The sequence below is a fragment of the Ranitomeya imitator genome, chromosome 4, assembly GCF_032444005.1.
Source record: "Ranitomeya imitator isolate aRanImi1 chromosome 4, aRanImi1.pri, whole genome shotgun sequence".
Lineage (NCBI taxonomy): Eukaryota > Metazoa > Chordata > Amphibia > Anura > Dendrobatidae > Ranitomeya > Ranitomeya imitator.
The window spans coordinates 618,336,619-618,361,170 of record NC_091285.1 but is presented as its reverse complement, the minus strand read 5'-3'; positions in this window follow the sequence as shown (position 1 = coordinate 618,361,170).

The window sequence follows — 24,552 nt, the reverse complement described above, 5'->3', positions numbered from 1 at the left end:
CACCACAGTATCCACACCAGAAACGAGGATGGAAACCAGAATTGCAGAAAAAAGGAGAAACCAAAGTAGCCGAGCTGGCCCGATTATTAAGGGCGAACTCAGCCAAAGGCAAAAAGGACACCTAATCATCCTGATCAGCAGAAACAAAGCATCTCAGATATGTCTCCAAAGTCTGATTAGTTCGTTCGGTTTGGCCATTAGTTTGAGGATGGAAAGCCGAAGAAAAAGACAAATCAATGCCCATCTTAGCACAAAAGGACCGCCAAAACCTTGAAACAAACTGGGAACCCCTGTCCGAGACGATGTTCTCCGGAATGCCATGCAAACGAACCACATGCTGGAAAAACAACAGCACCAAATCAGAGGAGGAAGGCAATTTAGACAAGGGTACCAAATGGACCATCTTAGAGAAGCGATCACAAACCACCCAAATGACCGACATCCTTTGAGAAACAGGGAGATCAGAAATAAAATCCATGGAAATATGCGTCCAGGGCCTCTTCGGAACCGGCAAGGGCAAAAGCAACCCACTGGCATGAGAACAGCAGGGCTTAGCCCGAGCACAAGTCCCACAGGACTGCACAAAAGAACGCACATCCCGTGACAAAGAAGGCCACCAAAAGGATCTAGCCACCAAATCTCTGGTACCAAAGATTCCAGGATGACCAGCCAACACCGAACAATGAACCTCAGAGATAACTCTACTAGTCCATCTATCAGGGACACACAGTTTCTCCGTAGGACAACGGTCAGGTCTATCAGCCTGAAACTTCTGCAGCACGCGCCGCAAATCAGGGGAGATGGCAGACAAATTTACCCCCTCTTTAAGAATACCAGCCGGCTCCGGAACACCCGGAGAGTCTGGCACAAAACTCCATGACAGGGCATCAGCCTTCACATTCTTAGATCCCAGAAGGTATGAAACCACAAAATCAAAACGGGAGAAAAATAGCGACCATCGAGCCTGTCTTGGATTCAACCGTTTGGCAGACTCGAGATAAGTCAAATTCTTGTGATCCGTCAAGACCACCACGCGATGTTTAGCTCCTTCAAGCCAATGTCACCACTCCTCGAATGCCCATTTCATGGCCAACAACTCTCGATTGCCAACATCATAATTGCGCTCAGCAGGCGAGAATTTTCTAGAAAAGAAGGCACATGGTTTCATCACCGAGCCATCAGAACTTCTTTGCGACAAAACAGCCTCTGCTCCAATCTCAGAAGCATCAACCTCGACCTGAAACGGAAGCGAAACATCTGGCTGGCAGAGCACAGGGGCAGAAGAAAAATGACGCTTCAACTCCTGAAAAGCCTCTACAGCCGCAGAGGACCAATTGACCACATCAGCACCTTTCTTGGTCAAATCAGTCAATGGTTTAGGAACACTAGAAAAATTAGCGATGAAGCGACGGTAAAAATTAGCAAAGCCCAGGAACTTCTGTAGGCTCTTCACAGATGTCGGCTGAGTCCAATCATAAATGGCCTGGACCTTAACAGAGTCCATCTCGATAGTAGAAGGGGAAAAAATGAAACCCAAAAATGAAACCTTCTGAACTCCAAAGAGACACTTAGACCCCTTCACAAACAAGGAATTAGCACGAAGAACCTGGAACACCATTCTGACCTGCTTCACATGAGACTCCCAATCATCCGAAAAGACCAAAATGTCATCCAAATATACAATCATGAATCTATCGAGGTACTCTCGGAAGATGTCATGCATAAAGGACTGAAACACAGATGGAGCATTAGAAAGCCCGAATGGCATAACCAGGTACTCAAAATGGCCCTTGGGCATATTAAATGCTGTTTTCCATTCATCGCCCTGTTTAATTCGCACCAGATTATACGTCCCTCGAAGATCTATCTTGGTGAACCAACTAGCCCCCTTAATTCGAGCAAACAGATCAGACATCAGCGGCAAAGGATACTGAAATTTGACTGTGATCTTATTAAGAAGGCGGTAATCAATACAAGGTCTTAAAGAGCCATCCTTCTTGGCCACAAAAAAGAACCCTGCTCCCAATGGTGACGACGACGGGCGAATATGACCCTTCTCCAAGGATTCCTTTATATAACTCCGCATAGCAGCGTGCTCTGGCACAGATAGATTAAACAGTCGGCCCTTAGGAAACTTACTACCAGGAATCAAATTAATAGCACAATCACAGTCCCTATGAGGAGGTAGGGCACCGGATTTGGGCTCCTTAAATACATCCCGGTAATCTGATAAAAACTCAGGGACTTCAGAAGGAGTGGAAGGCGAAATTGACAACAATGGAACATCACCATGTACCCCTTGACAACCCCAGATGGACACAGACATAGATTTCCAATCCAACACTGGATTATGGACCTGTAGCCATGGCAACCCCAAAACGACCACATCATGCAGATTATGCAACACCAAAAAGCGAATATCCTCCTGATGTGCAGGAGCCATGCACATGGTCAATTGCATCCAGTATTGAGGTTTATTCTTGGCCAAAGGCGTAGCATCAATTCCTCTCAATGGAATAGGATGCTGCAAGGGCTCCAAGGAAAAACCACAGCGCCTGGCAAACTCCAAGTCCATCAAATTCAGGGCAGCGCCTGAATCCACAAATGCCATAACAGAATATGACAACAGAGAGCAAATCAGAGTAACGGACAAAAGAAATTTTGACTGTACTGTACCAATGGTGGCAGACCTAGCGAACCGCTTAGTGCGCTTAGGACAATCGGAGATAGCATGAGTGGAGTCACCACAGTAAAAACACAGTCCATTCCGACGTCTGTGTTCTTGCCATTCAGCTCTGGTCAAAGTTCTATCACACTGCATAGGCTCAGGCCTATTCTCAGAGAACACCGCCAAATGGTGCACAGCTTTGCGCTCACGCAAGCGCCGATCGATCTGAATTGCCAATGACATAGACTCATTCAGACCAGCAGGCGTGGGAAATCCCACCATGACATCCTTAAGGGCTTCAGAAAGACCCTTTCTGAAAATTGCCGCCAGGGCACATTCATTCCACTGAGTAAGCACAGACCACTTTCTAAACTTCTGACAGTACACCTTCGCCTCATCCTGACCCTGACACAAAGCCAGCAAGATTTTCTGTGCCTGATCCACGGAATTTGGTTCATCATAAAGCAATCCTAGCGCCAGAAAAAACGCATCAACATCACGCAATGCAGGATCTCCTGGCGCAAGGGAAAATGCCCAGTCTTGAGGGTCACCACGTAATAAAGAAATAATGATTTTTACTTGTTGAGCGGGGTCACCAGAGGACCGTGGTTTCAAAGCTAGAAACAGTTTACAATTATTTTTGAAATTCAGAAACTTAGAACTATTTCCAGAAAATAAATCAGGAGTAGGAATTCTAGGCTCTAACATCGGATTCTGAACCACAAAATCTTGAATGTTTTGTACCCTTGCAGTGAGATGATCCACACAAGAGGACAGACCTTGAATGTCCATCTCTACACCTGTGTCCTGAACCACCCAAAGGTATAGGGGAAAAGAAAGACAAAACACAGTGCAAAGAAAAAAAAATGGTCTCAGAACTTCTCTTATCCCTCTATTGAGATGCATTAATACTTTGGGCCAGCTGTACTGTTATGACCTGGTGGTTAGGAGCACCCGACCTGATAGTTAAACTCATACAGGACGAGCTCTGGGATGTGGGAGCTCTGCTGACCGCAAGCCCTAATCCTATCGCACACACTAGAAATAGCCGTGGAGCGCTCCTGACGCTCCCTATGCGCCTCGTCACAGCCTAAGAGCTAGCTAGCCCTAGAGAAGAAAATAAAGCCTACCTTGCCTCAGAGAAATTCCCCAAAGGAATAGGCAGCCCCCCACATGTAATGACTGTGAGTAAAGATGAAAGTCACAAACGCAGAAATGAGATAGGTTTCAGCAAAGGGAGGCACGACTTACTAAATAGACAGAGGATAGGAAAGGAATCTTTGTGGTCAGCACAAAAACCTACAAAAGACCACGCAGAGTGTGCAAAAGGGTCCTCCGCACCGACTCACGGTGCGGGGGTGCCACCCTGCATCCCAGAGCTTCCAGCTAGCAAGACAAAATCAAGATAACCAGCTGGACAAAGAAACAAGAACAATAATAACAATCAGGAACTTAGCTTCTGCAGGAGAAGACAGGACACCAGACAGATCCAGGAGCGAACTGAACCAATGCTAAAACATTGACAGCTGGCATGGAGAAATGATCTGAGTGGAGTTAAATAGAGAAGCCAACCAAAGGATAAACCACGTCACCTGTGTAAGGAAACCTCAGAAGCAGCAGCTCCACTCACAGCCACATACCATCACCTGTTCCTGGTACCCGGGACTGTGGACTGCTACTGACAGTAAACCAGATAAAGACTTTACAACTTTGTATCCTCCACTTATTTTCCAGCATACACAATCCATGCCCATACACCTTGGGAGCCCTGGGGACCTCACTTCACCTGTGGGAAGTGTCACCATTTTGCTGCATCAACATCACCCCAGAGGACCCCTTTGAGCAGCGTCGGTACCCTCTGACCGAGAACCACAGGTGGCGCCACAAACAAACTTTATACAAAAATACCCTTTAAAGACTTTCCATGTTTACTTGAGTGCCCAGGGCATGACCGGGTCGTTGCCACCGTAACCACCCCTTTAATTGTGACTGAACCCGGTGCCGAGTACTCCAGGCCCTGGCGGACAACTCATTTTCAATTAGGACTGCCCACTGGACCAAAAATACCAGAGAGAGAAGGAAATTAAACAATGAAAACATAGGTTATACTGAGTCCTTTCTCGCAAAACTACCAGTCACTGGAAAGCAACAAAAAATGAAAGAAATATGAAAGCTGCTCCAAATAAAAGAAAAATTCTCCCAGTTTCATACCTATTCAGTGCAGTTCCATGTGGGCTCCATTTGTTGCCCTAAACACATCCAAACGATAGCATAAGCTTGTGGTTGCATGATGTCACAGACCTAGCAGTGTATTAATCAGTGTTCAGTTTATCAGGGGTTAATCTGACTGGGGGCTCAGCAACAGCTTAAATGAGTTTGTGTTGTTTGATTGGTTCTTGTTATCTCTCCTCATGAACAGGTCTGGTATGATTGGGCCAGAGAAAGGGCGCCAAAATGTAAACTATAAATGTGCACCATGACTTTACGGACACACTGTATATATCAATCTGATCTGTGCTTCCTGCTCTATAACATTGTGCCTGCAGATTGGACTGCATTTCATGGTGGCATATTCCCTATTATTGGCTTTTCCGCAGGACTTAGGATAATAAGCCAAACCAGATACTCCATTTGCAGAAAAGTGTTTTGGAGGGTTTGTCCATCATCAGTGCAAAGCAGGGCATCTGATTTGAATAGGTGAGGGACCATCATAAAATGAACGAAGCTGTGGAGGCATCATACTGTGCGTCAGGAGCCTTGGAGCCCATTTTATTGTGTGTGGAGCTGTGCAGCCATAATACTGTGTGGGCATCACATACTGTGTGTGGGGGTCACTGTTTGGGTATTATACAGTGTTGCGTGTCTGACACAGAAGAAAAAAAGCCAATTCTACACAGTAACTAGAAGAGATTTTTTTTCTCCTGCTTCAATCCTGCTATGTGGCTGAGTGACAGATCTGTTATGTTTATTTTATTTATCATACTACTGCTCAGCCTTACAGTTGAGATGTATCTTTCGAGCAGTGTTTCTCTAGTTTACAACCTGTGACAACACGTACCTAGGTTCGGTTGCTGCTTGAAATATGTGACAGGGGCCATTATTATCACATTCTCTGATTGCCCATTAAGTGAATTTGATGCATCTCACTGCAGCACACAGATCATTAAGGCTGGTGTGGAAAACACCAATTTTGATGAATCGGGCCCAAAGAGTTTAAGGTTATGGTGACTTGACTGCAAATTTTGATTGAGCATTGATGGGATGTGCTGGAAAAAAAAGTTACAGTAGATCCAAGGCTGATCCTTGCTAATTGTACCACATGCAAAAGCATATAACTACTCTGTAATAATAGTTATGTGCAGCTGAGAGCCTCCATTGAAGATTCTTGATTCTTTATTTGAGGGCTATATCACACCTTATCACAAGATGGACCACCAATGCCAATGGGTTCCATTGAGTTCTGCTCATAACTGTTGTGTGACTGATTCATTGAAGCATTGTGATTTCCGCTTATAACAAATACCAAGACGAAGATGTGATCAAAGCTTTACTTACATGCTTGTTGATATTTACGCACAACATTCACCTTTGAAACAAAGTAGGAATAACAATGTGCATTTATGTTCTTTCCTAAACCTCCTTCTCTATATATGTGATTTCTTGTGTAAATTAAGCTCTGTACCATGTTTTCAATACAGCTTTTATACAATGTCTACTTGGGATTCATTCAGCACCTGCTCAACATTCTTGTTATATGAAAGGATTGCTTTCCAGCGAGAAATCAAACGTTCATGATCATAATAATGAGCCAGAAAACTGGGAAAACAAGCAATTAACAAGTGCAATGCAAAAATACAAAAAAGTACAAATGTAGTAAGTTTTAACTGTAACTTCATGGGTGATGATTTCATGACATTTTTTGGTTGTGAATATACCTTTAGAGTTTAATATTGTTGACAGGAATAAATTAGGCATTTTACATTAATATTTGTGGTCTGTAATATTTATTAAAAAGAGTGAGAATTAGACTTTACCGGTACAAAATAAACATTCAAAAATAATATTACACTAGAGATTTTCTTACTTCTCGCTCAGGGTTGTACACTTTTAATCTCTGGCTTCATCTCTTTTTTTACAGCTTGACCTATTTGGGTCAGGAGACAAATGGAAGACCCATTACATTGACAAGGTCTAATACATGGTCACCTTTCTTTTAGTTTGTTTATTACAACTTACCCTCAAGGGAAAAATTGACATTTTTATTTACTGTAAATTTGTTGTTTTTTTTGTAACCTAGAATTTATACGGGAATTGGTCACATTTTTACTGTTTTTACCTGGAGACAAAGAAACTGAAAACTATATGGTATCGATAAAATGTGCACATTATGCAGAGTCCATTACAATCTACTTTTTCACATAATGGATTGTGTGAGCCTTATATTTATTGCCATGTCCAGCACCTAAGATCAACAAGACCTAAGTCGCCCTTATATATGCACCTGGTAGGTAATGAAGCAACATAAAGACTGTATAAAAGTAGGTCAATGCTTGCGTTGTTCCCCAGCGTATCATGTGCAACCGTAAAAATACTATCACCCAAGGAAATAACAAAATAGACCAATGACTCATAAGCTGTCTTTCCTAACTCGTCCAAACTTTAGAGCTTTTTCACCCTTGGTTTACCTTTGAGCATCCCTAAAAAGTGATTTTTCACAAATTACCAAAAAACATTTAGTCTGTCCCTGAAAGTAAAAAAAAACATATTATGTGTCCACTGAATATAAAAAATGCACTGTGCCCCTGAATATAAAATGAATACACTGTGCCACCTGAATATAAAGAAAACTACTAGAGATGGGCAAACCCAAACAATAAAGTTCAGGATGCGCACTGAACACTTACTGTTCAGGCACGGACCCCGAACACAGATTTCTGCAGAAAGTGCTACTGTTTGGACTGGGCACCTCGAAGAGCGGGTGTTTCCCACACTGTCATCTGCATCACAGCGCTAAAAAAGCACCAGCAGCTCTGATTGGTGGCAAGATTATTACCACCGGTCAGAGCACTGCGGCTCACACGCTGTCAGATGACAACATGAGTCAGCAACTGTGACCGGCAGTAAAAAGTCTATCTCCGGTCACAGGCATCGTCTGAAGGAGAGAACTACTTCCATCAGCCTATGCCTGCTGTCACTGATAACAGCGAGAGCAGACACCGGCTGATGGGAATATTCATCAGCCACGACCTGCACTGTAAATACAAAAATAGATGCGCCTTTCCTAGGGCGGCTGCGGGTTGCTAGTTTTACGCTGGGGGACTAATATCCAGGTCCCCTTGCCAGCCTAAGAATACCAGTTCCCAGCTGTCTGCTTCAGCTTGGCTGGTTGTAAAAAATGGGGGGACCCCTCGATTTTTATCTATCATTTATTTAAATAGTTTTAAAAAACAGTGTGGAGACCTATTCTTGATTATCAGCCATGATAAAGCTGACAGCTGAGGGTTACAGCCCGCAACTATCAGTTATTCCACACTGATTATCAAGAATAGAGGGGAACCCACGACTTTTTTCTAAATTTATTTGGCCTAACTGTTCAGCCGAACCCGAGCATCCAGGGATTGGCTCATAACTAAAAGCGATGTTTACTTTGCTTCCCGGTCATATATAAAAATAAATTTTGACCACTGATTATTCATACAAAGTTTTTTAAAAACAAAACTGCAGTGTGAGGGGGGGCACCTGGACTTTTAAAGTCTATGGGTAGTCTGGAAATAGTTAAGGTCTCTTAAGGTTCCTCCAACATGGGCTTGAAATTGAAAAGCAGAAGGTGTTTATTAAAACACATACAGAGCATAGGTGATACTAGTATCCCATAGATATTTAATGGACAATCTTATGCCTAATTTACCCTGTGGTGTAAAATACTAGAGGGATTAGAGCAGATCAATGGGGGTCCTATCAGTGGACTAATTGGAATGTATCTAAGCTGTATTTCAATATTTGGTAGTCAAGTGTTCATCCATAATTTGACTATAGGCAGACAACAAATTTTCATAATATTGCCTGACGATAAGATGTTAACTATGGGGTAAGGCATTAGAAAGTTGACATTAAGTGCTCCTACTCACCTGCGAGAAACTCGGATGAGTCTCGCATATTAATACCCGCAAGCAGTGTATTCCTATGCGGCAGCACGCTCTGATCTGAGTGCAGTGCTGGGTAGTGATGAGCGAGCGTACTCGTTGCTCTGGTTTTCCCGAGCACGCTTGGGTGACCTCCAAGTATTTGTTAGTGCTCGGAGATTTAGTTTTCATCACAGCAGCTGAATGATTTACAGCTACTAGCCAGGCTGAGTACATGTGGGGGTTGCCTGGTTGCTAGGGAATCCCCACATGTAATCAAGCAGACTAGTAGCTGTAAATAATTCAGCTGCCACGATGAAAACTAAATCTCTGAGCAGTCATAAATACTCGGAGGTCTTCCGTGCATGCTCAGGAAAACCGAAGCAACGAGTACACTTGCTCATCACTAGTGCCGGTATTAACATGCGAGACTCATCCGAGTTTCTCGCAGGTGAGTATGAGCCCTAATGTTAATGGTTGTAATGAAGTACAAAACAGGTCTTCCTGAGTGATAGATGCTCTTTGTAGCCAATCCTCGGTATGGAAGAGATTGGAATCCTGAACTGAATAAGGCCGGCGTCACACACAACATATAAAAAATCCGTGTGACATCTGTGTGTCATCCGCATGGCATACGTATGGCAAGATTTTCTCGGCGGCTTGCAAAATGGACATATAACAGTTTTAAGGCCTGAAAGTAATTTAAATCATCATCAAGAACCCTATTTATTGGTCCTAATACAGGTGGCAGCCACCAATCCATGCAGTGGAGTCCGTGCTTGTGTTGGTGTATTTCTTCTTTTTGAACAACATGTCAGACCTACCGTATTTTTCGGACTACAAGACGCACTTTTTCCTCCCCAAAAAAGGGGGGAAAATGGGGGTTGCGTCTAATAGTCGCAATGCAGGCTTACCGTGGTGGCAGAGGTGCGGTGGCAGAGGTGCAGCGGCAGAGGTGCGACGGCAGAAGTGTGGCGGCAGAGCAGGCGCAGTAAGCGGGGTCCCTTTCCCCGGTATGGTGATGGAGCAGCCCGGTATGCAGCAGAGCCGGGTGAATCCTGTTGTTATCGGTGGTGGCGGCCATTTTCCTGAGGCCGCGCATGCACAGATGGAGCGCTCTGCTTCCCGGAGCTTCAGGAAAATGGCCGCCGCGATCTCCATCTGCGCACGCGCGGCCTCCCGCGGCCATTTTCCTGAAGCCCCGGGAAGCAGAGCGCTTCATCTGCACACGCGCGGCCTCAGGAAGATGGCCGCACCCACCGATAACAACAGGATTCACCCGGCTCTGCTGCTTACCGGGCTGCTGCATCACCATACTGGGGAAAGGGACCCCGCTTACTGCGCCTCCTCTGCCGCCGCACCTCTGCCACCGCACCTCTGCCACCGCACCACTGCCGCCACGGTAAGCCTGGGACCCCTCTCACGCCATACCTCTCACTGCACCTCCTGATCCCAGCACCTCCTGATCCCAGCACCTCCTGATCCCAGCACCTCCTGATCCCAGCACCTCCTCATCCCAGCACCTCCTCATCCCAGCACCTCCTCAACCCAGCACCTCCTCATCCCAGCACCTCCTGATCCCAGCACCTCCTCATCCCAGCACCTCCTGATCCCAGCACCTTCTCATCCCAGCACCTCCTCATCCCAGCTCCTCCTCATCCCAGCATCACCCCACCTCTGCCGACACCTTGCCTCCTGTGACCCTGCTCTGCCACCGCTAGCCCTCAGGTAAGATACTGTAAATTCGGACAATAAGACGGACCCCCATCTTATAAAAAATCTTTTTTTCTGCAATTTTCACCCCAAATTTGGGGTGCGTCTTACGGTCCGGTACGTCTTATAGTCCGAAAAATACGGTACTTACTTTTAACATAACATAGCGTGTGCTTTACAACAGGGTTTTGTCCCAACGTTTTGGGGAGCCCTACCCAGTGATTGTGGATCCGAGGAGGTGGAGATGAATGTGGGTCCATCCACATTGGAAACAACAGATCAATAAAGGCCATTTCCACCGTCTCTTTGCAGCTCTGAGGACACATCCGGACAAGTTCTTCCAATATTGTCATGAGGATTGAAACATTTTACATTTTGTTGGAGATTGTGCGCCCTGGGATCACCTTGAAGGACACCAGGGTGCGCAAGTGTATTTCTGCAGAGGAGCGCCTTATCCTTACATTACGGTATGTATTACAGCCTGGTTTCTTTCAGGGCCTTATCCCTTTTTTAATATCCTTATTTTGTATGTTGCTTAAAAAACATTGGTGCTTTCGCAATTAATGCTTGTCTGAAAAAACATCAAAGCCATTGCATGTACTTAAATTTTTTAAAGGCGTGGCTTATTAGTTATGTAATCTAACTTTTAGCCAAGATTAAACTGTTACGTGGTGTAATTGTTTAAATTTTTTTTCTCATTATGTTTACTTTCCAGTGGCCTTTCATATGCAGCACTGCATTTAGAATATTTACTTGGCAAATCAACCGTCTCAGGCATTGTGCGGTCTACATCCTCTGAAATCTGGTCCAGACTACATTCAAGAGGTCATGCCTGAGCCTAAAATGGCAAACTGGTTGCGTTTAGCACAAGGATTTCAGGACACATGCCAGTTTCCCCACTGTATTGGAGCTCTGGATGGGTAGCACATCCGTGTGCGTACGCCACCAAACTCAGGGTCCCAATATTATAACTCTAAACAGTATTTTTCTGTAGTGCTGTTGGCCCTGGTCGACAGTGCCTACAGGTTTATAATTGTAGATATTGGGGCCTATGGGGGGACTGGAGACTCCAGAGTCTTCAATTCTTTCATTATGGGTCGGCGGCTGCGCAATAATGAGTTGGATATCCCACCCCCAAGTCACCTACCAGGGGCTAATATGGAAGCAGTACCTAAAGTGATGTAGCAAATGAGGCCTTTCAATTAACACGCAACCTCTTGAGGCCCTATCCATGGAGAGGCCAGGACCACCAGCGCAGAATTTTTAATTTCCGTCTTTCCCGCGCCCGACGTCTTGTGGAGTGTTCCTTCGGCATTCTCTGTGCCAAATGGCGGGTACTGCAGCCTGCTATTCAACTGTGTGAAGCCAATGTAAATGGGGTGATAAAAGCGTGTGTTGTTCTTCACAACTTCACCAGATACCATGATTGTCCATCATCTGCTGCTGATGAAGTTGAGTATGCAAATATTGTCTTGTCTACTACACATGTACTTCATCCACATCATCAGCCCTTTGGCCTAAAAGTGTGTGATGTGGTAACCAATTATTTTGTTTCTCCAGAGGGATCAACTCCCTGGCAAGACAATGCTGTTTCTATATAGTGTTTTTGGCTTTTCTAAGTTAATAAATATAGTAATGTTCCTGTTTGAAGTGTGTACTTTGTTTTGCATAACAAATGTGTGGACTTGGTTAATATGCACATCATGTATGTAGTCCTAACAACACATGACACTCATTGTTTTTAACATGTTTTTACTCATCAAAATATTTTTAAGTAGAAAAAAACATATTCCCATCATATGGCATTTTAGGCCTATTAACCTGGGCCAACAATAAAGTTTAACATGCGAAGGCAAAGAATAAAATAAAAATAAAAATTACAGGTTCTCGTAGGTTGGGGGTGGTGATGGCGGGTGGCCAGCATGTTGGGAACTTGGCCTAGGTGGTTGCCAAACCTGACTGTCAACCTGTGGGATGGCAGATGGGTGTGAAGGATTCTGGGGCAAGGCTCGATCTTGTGGCTGACTATAATAGTGTTGGGGAGGGTATAACTGCTTTCACTCCTGGGTAGTTAAGTGACCCATTTGGTCATACCCCCCAAAATGGCCATGTTGAACAGACACATGTTGGGACCAGCCTCCAACAGTGGGTTTGCTCAAGTGGCCATATTGGGCAGGTGCTGTATACTTACACATGGGCCTAGGTTGGGGTTGCTGTTGGGTTTGGGCGGCCTGTGGCTGCGGTGCAATATGTGGTGGGGGTGCTGCAGCGACTGTTACTGTGTGCTCCTCTGGAAAGTCTTGCAGTGGAAGAAGGTTGCTTGATGACAGTTGCCACCTTTCCAGATAATCAAACGCACAAATAGGGCTGTTTGCGGGTGTTGCCACATCAATCACTATTTGTATGGCACCTCTGGTCCGCAGCCTTACCGAACGTGGAAAGGGACGCAAGTAGCGTGCCAAACTGCGGAAGTACGCTTCCTCCCAATCGTCATGGGCAGCCCTGGACAAATAGTCCAACACCCGTGTCCACTTGCCTCCTGGTGCCAGTGGTGGAAAGCACCCTTCTGTGCCACCCACAGTGTGGTCTTGCAGAAGGCTGTGGTGAGGTATCCAGAGCCAAGGTTGGGCTGCTGCTGTGGGCCCCTTCCTCCTCCTCTGGATTCGCCTCCTGTGTGGCCGAAGACGCTGGTGGTGGTGGTGGTTGGTGGCTGCCCGTTGGTTGCAAAGATGGGCCAGCCACTTTGTCACCTTCACCAATGGGGTAAATGTTGACCTCGGAGTCTGAAGCATTCTCCCTTTCTGTAAGGTTTGACTCCATTCTGTTGAAAAAAAAAAATATTAGTGTTTTAAAATTCAAAATATGACTGTTCCAGCATGTGTGAAAGATGTGGGGACATGCATGCACTTACGGTCTGTGGTCCATCACTGGTGCAAGAAACTTCAGCCGGTCAAAATAAACATATTTGTGTTTTTTGGGGCTGCATCACCACTCCGCCCCAAAAGTTGTAGTCCCCGCCGGTACTGGTCACGGCAACTCCACCAGTGTCTAGTGATATCAGTCACTGCAATGAAACACAAGAAATGTTTTAACTATCAATCACATTGTGTGGCTTCAAACATGTATACTTCAGTGTATTTTGGCATTATACTTTTATCATGTGGACAGTCTGAAATATGACACATATTACTAAACACCAGAGGCATAACTACAACAGGTGCAGGGGTTGCAATTCCCTTTGGCCTATAGAAAAGTACTATTGCTTTTAAAGTTTAAAAATATTTTAGTATCACGATGGTGCTTTCGCTTCGGGGCACATGAGTTTAAAGTTATGCCACTGCTAACCACATCACATATGATGCGTTTCTGTTAATTTTTGTCATCATGGTGAAGTTTAGTTATTTTGTAAAAGGATGGTACTTACGAATTTCTTGCTGTATCTCATGTGGTCACTCATCAAAATCGGTGAGCATGTGGTGACAGATTGACCTCCATGATGCGTCTTTACGTGTGCCGTCCGCATAATGTGCGTCACGTTAGTCCCAAAGTTCTTGCCTCTTATGGACCAGAGCTAGCAGCATCTCGTCATTGACGTGTCTGGCCATGCTGCTACAGTCCATGGAGGCGTGCCTCCTGCTTTTCTCTAGAGTGTGCCAGGGAAATTTGCACACCAAAGCTTCCTGATAATGGATGAGTCAATTTCACCTGGAGAAGTCTTCCGTATTCCTTGCTATTCACATGCATAGTCCGTGTGTAATCTGTTTCTTTCTCACACCCATCGACTTGCATTGGCGATTCTCGGCCGATACACACTAACAATCGCAGCATGCTGCGATTTCACTCACACACTGAATACGGCTGAGAAAATATCGAATGATGGGAGCTGCCCCATAGATTAACATTGATCCGAGTGCTATGCGATTTCTTATCGCATAGCATCGGTCCGTATTACGGTCTAGTGTGACTCCAGCCTTAGGCTGCTTAGCCAAAATCCATTGGTCTGTGTGCCGCTAGGGATTCCATCTCTGTTTTTGAATTTTATTCATTTTTGATAATAAAAATTTTTCTGAATTTTACCACATATGCCTCGCTGGATTTCCAATCCCTTTCATATTGAATGTTGAAGATTTTGCCTTGCTCCAGGCCATCCGCACAGGACTTCTCATCTGCATTCCTGCAACGTGGTGAGCTGACTTACAATTTCCAAACTGAGTGTACAAAACAGATTTTTGAAGACCGGACAACTACTTCACATCATTTATGCATAACATACAGGGGCTGACTGGCAAATTTTAGCCTGGGGGGCAAACACAAAGCACTGGCCCAGGAGTGGTGGTCCATCTTTATGTTAAGGAGTCTAAGGTCTCACATACCATTCAGTGTGAGTATTGCGCATCCGAGGTGCTACTGATAAGAAACCATTTCATACATACTAAACTTAAATGGCCTTTTTAGTAGAGTTGAGCGAACTTTTCAAAATTCAGTTCCGATTATGATCAGCGGCAAATATTGTATTTGCAATATTCTCCGACCGTCATTGGAGCCAATGGGCGTAGAAATAACTGAATATGTTGTTCCACTGTGGAGGGCTGGCCCTGAACAGGCAGGGGGCCCACTCGCTGTCGGGGACACTGGCGCGCTATAGTGCCGGCCCCCGCGAGTGGACCCCCCGCCTGCTCCGGGCCCCGACACTTGCAATACTTACCTCTCCCGGTTCCAGCGCTGCAGTGTCTTCCATCCTCTGTGACGTTCAGGTCAGAGGGTGCAATGACGTCACCAGTGAGCGCCCTCTGCCTGAGCAGTCGCTGCACAGAGAGCAGGAAGACGCCGACGCTGAGGAGTCCAGAGCAGAGCAGCGACAAGCAACGAGAGGTGAGTATTTCATTTTTTTTATATTTGGAGCAATATATGGGGACCATCAGAAGGGACCCATATATGGAGCATTATATGTGGCTAATTCTATATGGAGCATCTTATGGGGCCAATAATATAGGGAGCATCTTATGAAGCCAATTCTATAGGGAGCATTATATGGGGCCAATTCAATATGGAGCAGTATATGGGGCCAATAATATATGAAGCATCTTATGGGACTAATTATATATGGAGCATTTTATATGGCCAATTATATATGGAGCATTATATGGGGCCAATTATTTTTGGAGCATTATATGGGACCCATTCTGTATGGAGTATTATATGGGACCCATTCTGTAAGGAGCATTATATGGGCCTATTCTGTATGGAGTATTATATGGGACCCTTTTGTAAGGAGTATTATATGGGACCATTCTGTATGGAGCAATATATGGGACTCAGTATACTGTATGGGGCCGATAATATACTGTATGGAGCATTATATGAGGCCCATTATATATGGAGCAATAGATGGGGCCCATCATATACTGTGTGGAGAATTATATGTGGCTCACTATACTGTATGGAGTATTATACGGGGTCAATTCCGTATGGAGCAATATATGCGGCTCATTATGTATGGAGCACTCTGTGGTGCCCATTATACTGTATGGAGCATTATATAGTGAGCATGGTATCTTGGGCGTGCTCATAGATTATGTTTGTGTCCCCATAGCTGCATGATTTGCGGCTGTTAGACAACCTAAACACATGCAGGGGTTGCCTGTTTGTTAGGGAATCCCCACATGTATTCAGGCTGTCTAGCAGCCGCAAAAAATGCAGCTACGTGGACACAAACATAATCTACGAGCATGCCCAAAATACTCAGAAACTACCCGAGCATGTTCGCTCATCACTACTCTCTAGCTATCTCTAAGGGTATGTTTCCACTGTCCAGATTTCTTCAGTTTTTGCTGCGGATTGGACGCTGCGTACAGCAGCAGCGTCCAATCCGGAGTGTCCAGATGTTACAACATAGTGGAGGGGATTTTATGAATGCGTGCAGGGCTGCATCCGGCGGCCCTGCATAACCGGACATGCGGCACGTCTTTATAGACCGCAGCATGTCTATTTATCTTGCGGAGACGCTCAGTCTCCGCAAGATAAATAACACAGTCTATGAATACGATGAGGTGATTCCGCATTTGTTCAATGAACACATCCGGAATTACCGTGCGTACAACAGTGGGCAGCGCTTTGGGTGGAGTGGGGTCCCCGCTGCGACCAAAGGGCAGGGATTCCTGACTGCGCAAACATAGCCTGACTGCAGAAAAACACTCTTAACCTACAGCTATGGGAATTATCTGCATATTAATAGTGTTACTAATTTGCCCAGTGCCCACACTTAGGCTACTTTCACACATATGGTAAGTTTTTTGCCGTCAGGCACAATCCGGAGAATTTTGAAAAAAAAACGGATCTGGCAACAATTGCCACCGGATCAGTTTTTTTCTCATACACTTTTATTAGCGATGGATTGCGACGGATGGCTTAGGATGCCGGATCACCTAGAAGGATCCGGCAAAAAAAAACCAGATCTGTCTCATCAGTTTTTCACAATTTGCGACAGATCCATTTTTTTCAACAGTTGACGGATTGTGTCTGAAAGCAAACACCTGATGTGTGAAAGTAGCCTCAGCCGAACACTGTGTGAGAGAAAATTATTTTTTTTCCCCTCCAGCGTTCGGGTTTCAGTCACAGGGTGGGAGAAGCGCCGGCGCGGGTTCAGTCACCGCTCTGAGTATACAGAGTGATGGCTCAGGTCACCACGTACACTCATACTCATGTCACAACGTATACACCCATACACACACAGGTCACCACGTACACACTCATGTCACAACATATACACTCATACACACTCAGGTCACCACGTACACACTCATGTCACAACGTACACACTCATACACACACAGATCACCACGTACACACTCATGTCACAACGTATACACTCATACACACTCAGGTCACCACGTACAGACTCATGTCACAACGTATACACTCATGTCACAACGTACACACTCATACACACACAGATCACCACGTACACACTCATGTCACAACGTACACACTCATGTCACAACGTACACACTCATGTCACAACGTACACACTCATACACACACAGATCACCACGTACACACTCATGTCACAACGTATACACTCATACACACTCAGGTCACCACGTACACACTCATGTCACAACGTACACACTCATGTCACAACGTACACACTCATACACACGGGTCACCACGTACACACTCATGTCACAACGTACACACTCATACACATTCAGGTCACCACGTACACACTCATGTCACAACGTACACACTCATACACACACAGATCACCACGTACACACTCATGTCACAACGTATACACTCATACACACTCAGGTCACCACGTACACTCATACACACACAGGTCACCACGTACACACTCATGTCACAACGTACACATACAGATCACCACATACACACTCATACACACACAGGTCACCACGTACACACTCATGTCACAACGTACAGACTCATAAACACACAGGTCACCACGTACACACTCATGTCCCAAAGTACACACTCATACACACACACAGGTCACCACGTACACTCATACACACTCAGGTCACCACGTACACACTCATGTCACAATGTATTACACACTCATGTCACAATGTATACACTCATACACACACAGGTCACCACGTACACACTCATGTCACAACGTATACACTCATACACACACAGGTCACCACGTACACACTCATGTCACAACGTATACACTCATACACACACAGGTCACCACGTACACACTCATGTCACAACGTACACACACAGATCACCACGTACACACATACACACACAGGTCACCACGTACACACTCATGTCACAACGTACACACACACAGATCACCATGTACACACTCATACACACACAGGTCACCACGTACACACTCATACACACACAGGTCACCACGTACACATTCAGGTCACCGCATACACACACAGGTCACCACGTACCCACTCATACACACACAAGTCACCATGTACCCACTCATGTCACCATATATACACAGATACATATGTCACCACATACACACTCATGTCACTATGTGCACACTCATACACACACAGGTCACCATGCACACACTCCGGTCACCACGTACCCACTCATACACACACACAGGTCACCATGTACACACACAGGTCACCATGCACACACTCATACATACGTCCCCACGTACACATTCACACCCACATCACCACATACACACTCATGTCACTATGTACACACTCATACACACAGGTCACCACGTACACACTCATGTCACAACGTACACACACACAGATCACCATGTACACACTCATACACACACAGGTCACCACGTACACACTCATACACACACAGGTCACCACGTACACATTCAGGTCACCGCATACACACACAGGTCACCACGTACCCACTCATACACACACAAGTCACCATGTACCCACTCATGTCACCATATATACACAGATACATATGTCACCACATACACACTCATGTCACTATGTGCACACTCATACACACACAGGTCACCATGCACACACTCCGGTCACCACGTACCCACTCATACACACACACAGGTCACCATGTACACACACAGGTCACCATGCACACACTCATACATACGTCCCCACGTACACATTCACACCCACATCACCACATACACACTCATGTCACTATGTACACACTCATACACACAGGTCACCACGCACACATATCACCACGTACACGGTTGCGAATATACACAGTTCGCACACACAGACGCAAATGTACACATATCACCACATATACTCACACATTTTACCACATATACACGCATGTACACATACACATGTCACCATGCACACAAACATACAAAGGAATACACTGAATTGTGGACTTGAGACTGCATTTAATCACACAGAATGAGACATACAGAAAATTCCACTCCTGTTTCTGCCTGCCCCACAGATATGTACCCCAACAGCTCCCCTCGAGCTGAGTTTCAATCATGCATCCCCCAAACAACTAAGAATCAAAGAGACCCCTTACCAGAAGCCTCCATGATTGCCTGCAGCTACTCACACTTCTGCATGAAGGTTTTTACACATGGTGTGTGGGGCAGCCGGCATCTCCTCAGCGGGGCTGCACGGTCTGCTTCCTGCTCTCCGATTGGTAAGGGAGCAGACACTGAGGGAGCAGGAAAAATACAGTACAGCCTCTAGGGACGGCTTCTCCACCAATCAGAGAGCTGGAAGGACATTGCACCCTTGAGTGACCTCTGCTCCACCAATCAGCATGATGCTGCTTGTTGGGAAGAGCAAATAAAGGGACAGTGCGGCTTCTAAAGTAATATTTGGCTGAACGGCCCAAAGCTGCAACTAGGAGACCAGCCCAGGGGGCAATTGCCCCCCTGCCCCATGGCCCAGCCCGCCCCAGATAACATATCTAGCTAACATCTTTTTGTGGTTATGTTATACATTTGCATTTCTGCCCATTAACACTTTAGCATAATGAAAAAAAAAATCAAGTGAAAAGAATGGTTCTAGTCTGGGACATTAAGGTGAATCATGGAGCACTTGATTTCAACAGGTCCTTCTTCATTCACATGAAAGCCTAGTGCTGTGTTGTCCCTCCTTGCTTGACTTTTGCCTACCTCCTAGTTTGTGTTGCTGTAAATTTAACAAGATGTCGAGAGAGCTAATGAGATAACAAGTTGACTTTTGAAAATTGTTCCATCCCTTGAAAGCGAATCTTTCTATGTGACAAGTGTTGGCCGTTTGCTGATGTCACATCCAATTACAAAAAACGTGGAAGTTGTAAAGATACTTAGAAGTCGTCAGCTGTAGAGGACGACGGGGAATTACTGAGACAAATGCCATACTTTTTGGAATGGCACCAATAATGGAAATTAATATTAATGAGACTCAAGGTGATTTATAATATCAGAAGTAATAGAAACCATGTTTAATGCTGAGAGCGATTCACCTTAACCTCACTTCTACGTTAATCACCTTCATGTTACAATGTTCAAGTGTTAGTAGAGGGGAACGGGTGCACATCAGAAAGGTTTTATTTTGCCAAGAGCAAAACAAGTACATTGAGTTACGTATTGCAAAGAAATGAGATGTGTCATAAATGTCTGATTGGTGAAAGGAGACTTTTTTATGAGTACTCCTATAAGGCCGGGGTCAGACCTAATGTACAAAAATACAGTCTGTTTTTTACAGGCCTAATACGCAGAAATGTTCCCTGAACAGTGATCTGTATGTCATCCGTTAGCAAGGTGTGGCTGCCTATTTTGCGCCTGTAATCCTCTTTATGTATGCTGTATTGCATCCATATAGCGTTTTTTATCGCAACTTTCCAAAATGGACATTTAACGGTTTTGAGGCCAGAAAATAATTTAAATTATCATCAGTGACCCTATTTATTGCCTCTACAACAGGTGGCTGCCTCCAATCTGGTCATTTTGCTGCTGTGCTTGTGTTGGTGTATTTGTGGTTTGTTGGCAACATGTCAGACCTACTTCATCCCCAACTGAGCCCGTCTTATACAACTGAGTTTTGTCATGCTGCTTTGGCCAGCCATACCCAGTCATAGTGGATCAGAGGATGAGACAAATGTGGGTCCATCTGCTTTTGAGGCAAAGCCTCACTAAATACCATTTCCACCGTCACATCCCGACAAGTGACATCCCGACAAGTTTTTCCAATATTGTCGCATGAGCCTTGCCACCTTTGATATTTTGTTGGAGACAGTGTTAGGGCTAGCGGAACGCACCAAGTAATGAGTAGGTAGCTACAAGGTGCGTTCGCAGCCCGGGGTCCACCGTGCAGAGATATCTGCTGCTAAGTAATGGCGGATGGACTCTGAGCTCACACGTGGGTTAGGCTTCACCCCGTGTGAACTGGAAGCGAACTCTGTTGCCTCAGAGTCGCGCTGTACACAAAACTAATACCCTAACTAGGCTAATTGCTCCCACTGACACTAGCTGCCTGCCTGAGTGTACAGTCCCAATGCTAACAGCTTCACACCACATAAAAACTGAGTGGTATAGTATCCACTGGCATAAGCCAAAACACATTTGACACTAGCGCATGGCCATGCGGCCATGCGAACCTTATATAGCTGCAGCAAGTAAAAGACCTTCCAAGAAGGACCAATGAGAGACTGCCATACCTGAGCATGTGACCCTAAATCTCCACTGAGAGATCTTGCCCTGGGCATGCTCAGTGTGTGCAAAGCAGGATTTAGACCTAGCACTTAAAGGACCTCCCAAGAAGTACCAATGACCTTAGCTGCAGTATCTGATCATGCGACCCTCGATCTCCACTGAGAGATCTTACTCTGGGCATGCTCAGAACGTGAAAAGCAGGTCTTAGTCCCAGAAGCGTCTGCTCGCCGCTGCCCAGTACTGACTTCAATGGCAGAAGCAGGAAATGCAGCAGTAACTCTTAGCACAGAGTCAGACTGAGCGAGACGCTGGGATCGCCGTCTCCGCTGAGCAGGCTCCACTGCGGCAGGAAAAGAATGGGAGACCGCAGCGGAGATGGCCTGAGATTCCCCCCGTGCAGAGGCAGGAACTCGACCCCTAACAGACAGTGTGCCCTGGTATAACCTTTCAGGACACCAGGATGCATAAATGTATATCTGCAGAGGAGCGCCTTCTCCTTACATTTCGGTATGTATTCCTCCTCCTCACATACTCTATGTTGATGATGTGTCTCTAATAAATGTGTTATTTAGCTATGCTTTCCAGCTGATGTTAATTTATTATTAATATATCTAAAATCTCTACTAATTAGTACTAAGAATATGTTATTAATGTTAAATTCACACAGCCAATGTCAATTTTTTAAGGTACTGATAGCCTGGTTTGTTAGTTCCACACAGTACTTGTGGTCTATATGAATGTTCTAAATCATTCAAACATTTTGAATGTTTTTTTTGTGCTTTCAGCTTTCTGACAACTGGATTTTCGTATTCAGCACTCTATCATGAATTTGTGATTGGGAGGGCTACAATCTAGAAGAAGAGGGGACGGGAAGAAAAACATTAGACTCGAACAAAGACGACCCAGGAAAACATACTCAGAAGGGAGGTAAGAACATTTCTAAAACAATCCACAGCGAGGAGATTGGAACAAAACAAAATCCTCTGAACTGCATGCTCGCAAACGCCAGAAGCCTGACAAACAAGATGGAAGAACTAGAAGCAGAAATATCTACAGGTAACTTTGACATAGTGGGAATAACCGAGACATGGTTAGATGAAAGCTATGACTGGGCAGTTAACTTACAGGGTTACAGTCTGTTTAGAAAGGATCGTAAAAATCGGAGAGGAGGAGGGGTTTGTCTCTATGTAAAGTCTTGTCTAAAGTCCACTTTAAGGGAGGATATTAGCGAAGGGAATGAGGATGTCGAGTCCATATGGGTTGAAATTCATGGAGGGAAAAATGGTAACAAAATTCTCATTGGGGTCTGTTACAAACCCCCAAATATAACAGAAAGCATGGAAAGTCTACTTCTAAAGCAGATAGATGAAGCTGCAACCCATAATGAGGTCCTGGTTATGGGGGACTTTAACTACCCGGATATTAACTGGGAAACAGAAACCTGTGAAACCCATAAAGGCAACAGATTTCTGCTAATAACCAAGAAAAATTATCTTTCACAATTGGTGCAGAATCCAACCAGAGGAGCAGCACTTTTAGACCTAATACTATCTAATAGACCTGACAGAATAACAAATCTGCAGGTGGTCGGGCATCTAGGAAATAGCGACCACAATATTGTACAGTTTCACCTGTCTTTCACTAGGGGGACTTGTCAGGGAGTCACAAAAACATTGAACTTTAGGAAGGCAAAGTTTGAACAGCTTAGAGATGCCCTTAATCTGGTAGACTGGGACAATATCCTCAGAAATGAGAATACAGATAATAAATGGGAAATGTTTAAGAACATCCTAAATAGGCAGTGTAAGCGGTTTATACCTTGTGGGAATAAAAGGACTAGAAATAGGAAAAACCCAATGTGGCTAAACAAAGAAGTAAGACAGGCAATTAACAGTAAAAAGAAAGCATTTGCACTACTAAAGCAGGATGGCACCATTGAAGCTCTAAAAAACTATAGGGAGAAAAATACTTTATCTAAAAAACTAATTAAAGCTGCCAAAAAGGAAACAGAGAAGCACATTGCTAAGGAGAGTAAAACTAATCCCAAACTGTTCTTCAACTATATCAATAGTAAAAGAATAAAAACTGAAAATGTAGGCCCCTTAAAAAATAGTGAGGAAAGAATGGTTGTAGATGACGAGGAAAAAGCTAACATATTAAACACCTTCTTCTCCACGGTATTCACGGTGGAAAATGAAATGCTAGGTGAAATCCCAAGAAACAATGAAAACCCTATATTAAGGGTCACCAATCTAACCCAAGAAGAGGTGCGAAACCGGCTAAATAAGATTAAAATAGATAAATCTCCGGGTCCGGATGGCATACACCCACGAGTACTAAGAGAACTAAGTAATGTAATAGATAAACCATTATTTCTTATTTTTAGTGACTCTATAGCGACAGGGTCTGTTCCGCAGGACTGGCGCATAGCAAATGTGGTGCCAATATTCAAAAAGGGCTCTAAAAGTGAACCTGGAAATTATAGGCCAGTAAGTCTAACCTCTATTGTTGGTAAAATATTTGAAGGGTTTCTGAGGGATGTTATTCTGGATTATCTCAATGAGAATAACTGTTTAACTCCATATCAGCATGGGTTTATGAGAAATCGCTCCTGTCAAACCAATCTAATCAGTTTTTATGAAGAGGTAAGCTATAGGCTGGACCACGGTGAGTCATTGGACGTGGTATATCTCGATTTTTCCAAAGCGTTTGATACCGTGCCGCACAAGAGGTTGGTACACAAAATGAGAATGCTTGGTCTGGGGGAAAATGTGTGTAAATGGGTTAGTAACTGGCTTAGTGATAGAAAGCAGAGGGTGGTTATAAATGGTATAGTCTCTAACTGGGTCGCTGTGACCAGTGGGGTACCGCAGGGGTCAGTATTGGGACCTGTTCTCTTCAACATATTCATTAATGATCTGGTAGAAGGTTTA